Here is a 5,834-nt window from a genome sequence, read left to right on the forward strand (position 1 = left end):
ATGTCAGATTCCAGTGGCACTGCTGAGAACCCCTTCAAGAAGGCCAGGACATCTCTGCACCCTGGCTCTAAAGTGGAGTGAAGCCAGGTCCACAAAGAGAAAGAGACCTGGCTGATTGAGTGGCCAGAATTCAGAGCCAGTACACTGCAGGCTCTTTCTTGGTCTGATCCATGAGGGCACGCACCCAAGTACTTGAAAGGAACTTCTCTCCTAAATTTAATGAAAGGGTGGGCTCGTTGAGAGAGGGAGCCAGAATGGTTTGTATGAGGTTGAAAATGGTAAACCTAGAAATCCTGCAGGTCAGATACAGCTGGTTGCCTGAGGGCTTTGGGGATGTTGGGTCCTCAATCATCCTGCAGCTCCCATCTTAACCAGGTGGAACAAGGATAGCAAGGGAAATAAAGTTACCCACCCTGTTTCTGGGAGAAGCATCCTGCAATTTGTAGCCATCAGGAGGAAGGACTGTGGAAACTGGGCCATCCCACGGGGGATGGTGGATCCATGAGAGGTTAGTACCACAATGAGGAGAGAATTTGGTAAGGAAGCCATAATCTCCTTACAGAAATCCAGAGCAGAAAGTCAGAAGTTGGAGAAACGATTGAAGAAACTATTCAGCCATGACATTTTGTGGTCAATAAAGGCTGTATGGATGATCCTTGGAACGCAGGTAATGCGTGGATAGAGACAGAGAGGCTGAGAACTCCCAAGATGAAACAGGTGAGGTAATGGACTATCTTCCTCTGGAAGCTGGCAATGATGCCAAGAAAGAGAAATGGATGGATATTAATGATAAACTGAAGATTTATGCCAGTCACTCCCAATTTATTCAACTTGTGGCTGAGAAATGAGGTGTCCACTGGAGTGAAGACCCATACCTCGATTGCCATGGGTGGTGGCTGGGAGTCTTATGTAAGCCAAAGGCCTGCAAATGAACAGAGGTAGGTAAGAAGCAAACAGCCCAGAATTCCCACTGAACAGGACAGGGAGGGTTACTTCTTTTGGTGATTATTTTCAAAACTGTTCACAATGTGAAGAATTTGTATCAGGGAATAATATTAGACAAATATGGGGGAACAGAATCATAAACTTTTTGGCTTTCTAATTGGAAGAAGAGGAATATAGTCACATTGTATATGCTGTATACATGTCTTCAACCAAATTATAAAACTAATGCTCTTTGAATAATAGCTGGTAAAGCAAGATAACTTCTTACCAACCATAGCCTCTATTTTTCAGCCAGCTTGCATTAGTCAATTCTTTCTTTCTCCCAATGTGTTAGATTGTGATCTTATTTAATGTCTAATCTGATTTTTTGGATAGCATTTGTTTTTCAAATTTAGCTTTATGTGGTGGTTTTGTATTCGTTACTTTCAAGTACGAAGCTCTCTTGTTATTCTTGTTTTTAGAACCTTCAGTTTTATGGGAAAAGTTCCATCTCTATTTTAGTCCATAAGGATCAAGTACACATGAACTAGAAAAAAAATGCAGTGACAAAATGAGCTTAATATCCAGCCCTTTGGTTATCAGAACTGTTTCTCTCTGAACAGAATGGACTAAACTCAGGACATTTGTGTCCTCTCATCTCAGAAGATGAGACCCTCGTCTCAGAAGACCTCAGAAGACAAATGCGAATTCCTGTCATGAAGAAGTCTTTCTCAGGAGATGTATGTAATCTCTAATAAAAATACAATTCACACCTACCTTTTCTCAATTAAAAAAAAGCAATATATAAATAGAGAAGGCATTTATAGTCAGTTTGCAAAAACAGAGATGGCCCCCTGACAATCAAGAATGAGTTTCCAATAGCAACAAATAAGCCAGAAATACATTTCTTTCTTTTCTTATAACCCCAAACAAGCTGATTAACTTTATTTGTATGTACTACAACATGTGGAAAAGTAACTCAAACCACTGCAATGAGGCTTTTATGGCTTGGGGGAATAAAGACTATTGGAGGCGTTGATAACCTCACAAGAAAACACTTCAATAGTAATAGCTAACACTTATATTCCATGTACTATGTGCACATGCTCCTTTTAAGTGCTTAATATATGGTAGCAATTATTCCTAAGGATCACCCTATGAGAAGGGTACTCTTAGGTCACAGATCGGGCTCCCTGGGAAGCAGACTCTGAGAGGGAGATGAGGTGTTTCTCAGGCAGTGGTTTTGGGATCAATTCCTGGGGAAGGGAGGAGAAGGAAGCAGGATTGAGTAGAGCGAGACGTTGAAGTTGAAGCCCAGTGAAGTCCTTAGCCAACCTGGTATGGAGCTCTGAAGCTAGGAAAGTGCTTCCAGCTGCCCCAAATTGGGGTGGGAGGTTTAGGCCTTTTATACTCCTTGTTGATCAGTCATCGGATGTGGGCTGCCCCAGGAAAGAGATGTGACCTTGGGAGAGACAATTTCCTCAGCCAAGGCAATCCCCAAAGATGGCTGACCGCTGAAGGCCATCTTCTGGTAATACTTGCAGTAGCTGGGAAGGGGAATCTTGGACAGGGGCAGGCATTACAGGGTCCAACACATATGATCCTTGTTATACAGACCATATAACTGAACCAAGTTACACAGCCAGTAAGTGGTGGAGGCGAGATTAGAACAGAGACTGTTGGGCTCCACAGTCCACTCCCTTGACCACTCTACCATAATCCCTCCAAGAGTTACCCTCCTATAGTCTCCAGGTTCTTGTGCACTGCTCCTTTAAAAAAGGGTTATATCTCTATTGTATTTCTCCCTACGTGCACATTTGGTCAGAGTTCCCTTTTCCAAACCTGAAGGACACGTGCGTGGTTTCATTTGTTTTTCTCTTGAAAGAAGTTGTGTTTATAAGAGTGATAACAATTGTAAAAAGCTTCACCCACGGTTGCCCATCATTGTTCACACTCAGGAACAAATTTAATATATCGCTTTTCTTTGTGAATTCTATAACTGCTTGCTTTTTAGGATGGAGCCATTTGTCCTATATGTTAGTCTCATCTCACTAACTTTTCCAGGTAAGATATGCTCTCTGACTTTATTTGAATGATTGAGGTACCTGGTTGGCCTAACATATTTTGAATATTCTTAACCTTACTTCATTATTTTTTTTCATGATGTAAGCTACTAAAAAAATACACTTAGACACACACACACACACACACAAAATGTCATTGGAAAAACTGGAAATAATGAAGGTCTAATGTCTCAAATTTAATATATCCAGAACAGAATTCTTGATTTATTTACCCAAGAAGACTGTTCCTCCCTCACTCTTCCCTGGTAATTGTCACTGAAATCCACCCAAGTTGCACAACAAAACGGGGAAATTTCCTAGATTCCTTGCTTTCCCTCACCTCCCACGTCCAATCAGTCTGCAAAGTTTAGTTGGCTCAATCTTCAACAAAATATATCCAGAATCATTCACAGCGTTCCTTCACTGACCATTCTAATCAAGGCACCATTCCTCCTTTTCTTTGTTGTTAGTGCTGTGAGTTCACCCCAACTCCTAGCGACCCTGTGCACAGCAGACGGGAACCATGCCCGGTCTTTGCACCATCCCTTCTGACTCTACATCAGACATTGCTCTACTGCTATTCACAGGGTTTTCATGGCCAATTTTTTTCAGAAGTGGGTGGCTAGATCCTTCTTTTTAGTCTGTCTTAGTCTGGAAGCTCCACTGAAACCTCTCCACCATGGGTGACCCTGCTGGTATTTGAAATACTAATGGCATAGCTTTCAGCATCACAGCAACACGTAGCTGCCACAGTGTGACAACCGACAGACAGGTGGTGTGGTTCTCTGACTGAGAAGCGAACTCCGGCCTCAGCTGGTGAGAGCACCAGATCTTAACCACTAGACCCCCACAGCTGGCTTCCCTCCTTCTCTAGACTATAGCAATGACCTCCTAACAGGCCTCCCTCCTTCTACTTTTGTCCTCCTGAAGGTCATTTTCCACAAAAAATGAAATGACAGTTTTGAGAATGTCAGTCATATCATGTCCCACCCCTCGTAAAACCATCCAGTGGTTTCCTTTTTTACATAAAATAAAACACAAACTCTTTACCCAGGCCTACCTATTCTGAACAATGCCTAATCTCTAGTCTGACCTGGTCACGTTCCACTCAGAGCTAGTCTAGCCTTTCTCTTCCTGCCATACTTCATACTTACATCTGCCCCAGGGCCTTTGCTTTGCTCTTCCCTGCCTAGAATGTCCCTTTCATATCTTCACAAAGCGGCCCCTTAGGTCAGTCAGGTCTCATTCAAATAACACTTCCTCGAAGAGAGTTTTCCTGGCCACCTCAACAAAATGGCTGTTTCCCCACAATCTGTGTCTACTCTCTGACCCTGTTTCATTTTCTACATAGAATTTAGCACCAGCTGAAGTTATCCTGTATATTTCTGTCTACATACAAGAAAGTCTAGGGATTTTTCTGTCTTGTGGACTACTCTACCCCTAGTATCTAGAATAGTGTCTGCCATGTCAACAAATTATTTGCTGCTGTTAACAGTTTTCTATACACTCTTCCCTCTTTTTAAAAAATTACAAATGTGATCACAATACCCTTGGCCTAACTTTCTTATTTAAAACCTGTTTATCTTGAAATAATTTTGGACTTACAAAAAAGTTGCGAAAATAGTACACAGAGTTCCAGTGTAATCTTGCACCCAGCTTCCACAAATGTTGAGAACTTATTTACATAGTACAATTTTGAAACCTGAAAACTAACACTAATTTAATACTTTTTAGTATTAACTAATCTACAGATCTTATTTAAAATTTGCTAATCATTAAACTACTGTCCTTTTTCTGCTCTAGAATCCAAGAATTCCACATTTCATTTAATTACCGTGTCTCCTGTATTTCCTCCAATCAGGGAAAGTGTCTCAATTTGTGTGTGTGTGTGTGTGTGTGTGTGTGTCTTTCATGATCTTGACACTTTTCAGAGTACTGGCGGATTTTTTACTAGAATGTCCCACAATTCGGATTATTCTGACATTTTCTCGTAGATGGATTGAGGTTATATATTTTTGGCACAAATACCACAGATGTGATGCTGTTTGGCTAAACTTTTATATTGAAAAATTAAGGTAAATTTTTCAGCGTAATCACTACTAGTAAACTAGGTAGTAAATAGTATATGCTATATTTTAAAGTGTCACTGAAATTTCCAATGACCTTGTACTGCTTTTGACCAGCATTTTTATATTTTTATGAACGTGTGCACGTGTGTGCACACGCACACACGCACACAGTTGAATATATGTATTCTAACCTTCCCACCCCTTATCTGTAAGAGAAGGTGACCAGGAAGCTCTGAATTTCATTCATTATTCTTTTTATCCTCTTCCTTCAAGTTCATGAGATGACACTTGAATGCTGTATTATCCCACTGTATCAGTTACCTATTTCCACCAAAAAAAAAAAAAAGCAAACAATCCCCAAACACAGTGGCTTAAAACAAAAAACATCTAGTTTATAAGTTTGAAGGTTGACAATTAGGGTTGGGTTTGCCTGGGTGGTTTTTCTGGTAATGACTGGGCTCATGTCTGGGAACTGGCTGGCTTTTGGCTAATCTAGGATGACCTCAGATGGGATGATTGAAGAGAATCTGCTCTGCACCACATGTCTCTCATCCTCTATCACGCTAATTCAGGCACACTCTCATGGTGATGGCAGAGGAGCAATTGTCAAATGGAAACACACAAGGGTTCTTGAGTCCCAGAACTGGCACCAACTCATTTCCCTGCATTCTATTAGAAAAAGCAAGTCATACGGTAAAGCCAGATTTGATGGGCGGGAAAATGACTCTACCTATTTGGTGAGAAGAAGTGGAGAGTCACATGGCAAAGGGCATCGATA

General features: G+C 41.2%; 1 pseudogene; it reads left to right on the forward strand.

Annotated features, from left to right (window-relative positions):
- Positions 1-932, forward strand: LOC103559030 (ADP-ribose pyrophosphatase, mitochondrial-like; annotated as a pseudogene).
- The last annotated feature ends 4,902 nt before the right edge of the window (positions 933-5,834 follow it).

This window comes from Equus przewalskii, chromosome 1 (genome assembly GCF_037783145.1).
Source record: "Equus przewalskii isolate Varuska chromosome 1, EquPr2, whole genome shotgun sequence".
NCBI lineage: Eukaryota > Metazoa > Chordata > Mammalia > Perissodactyla > Equidae > Equus > Equus przewalskii.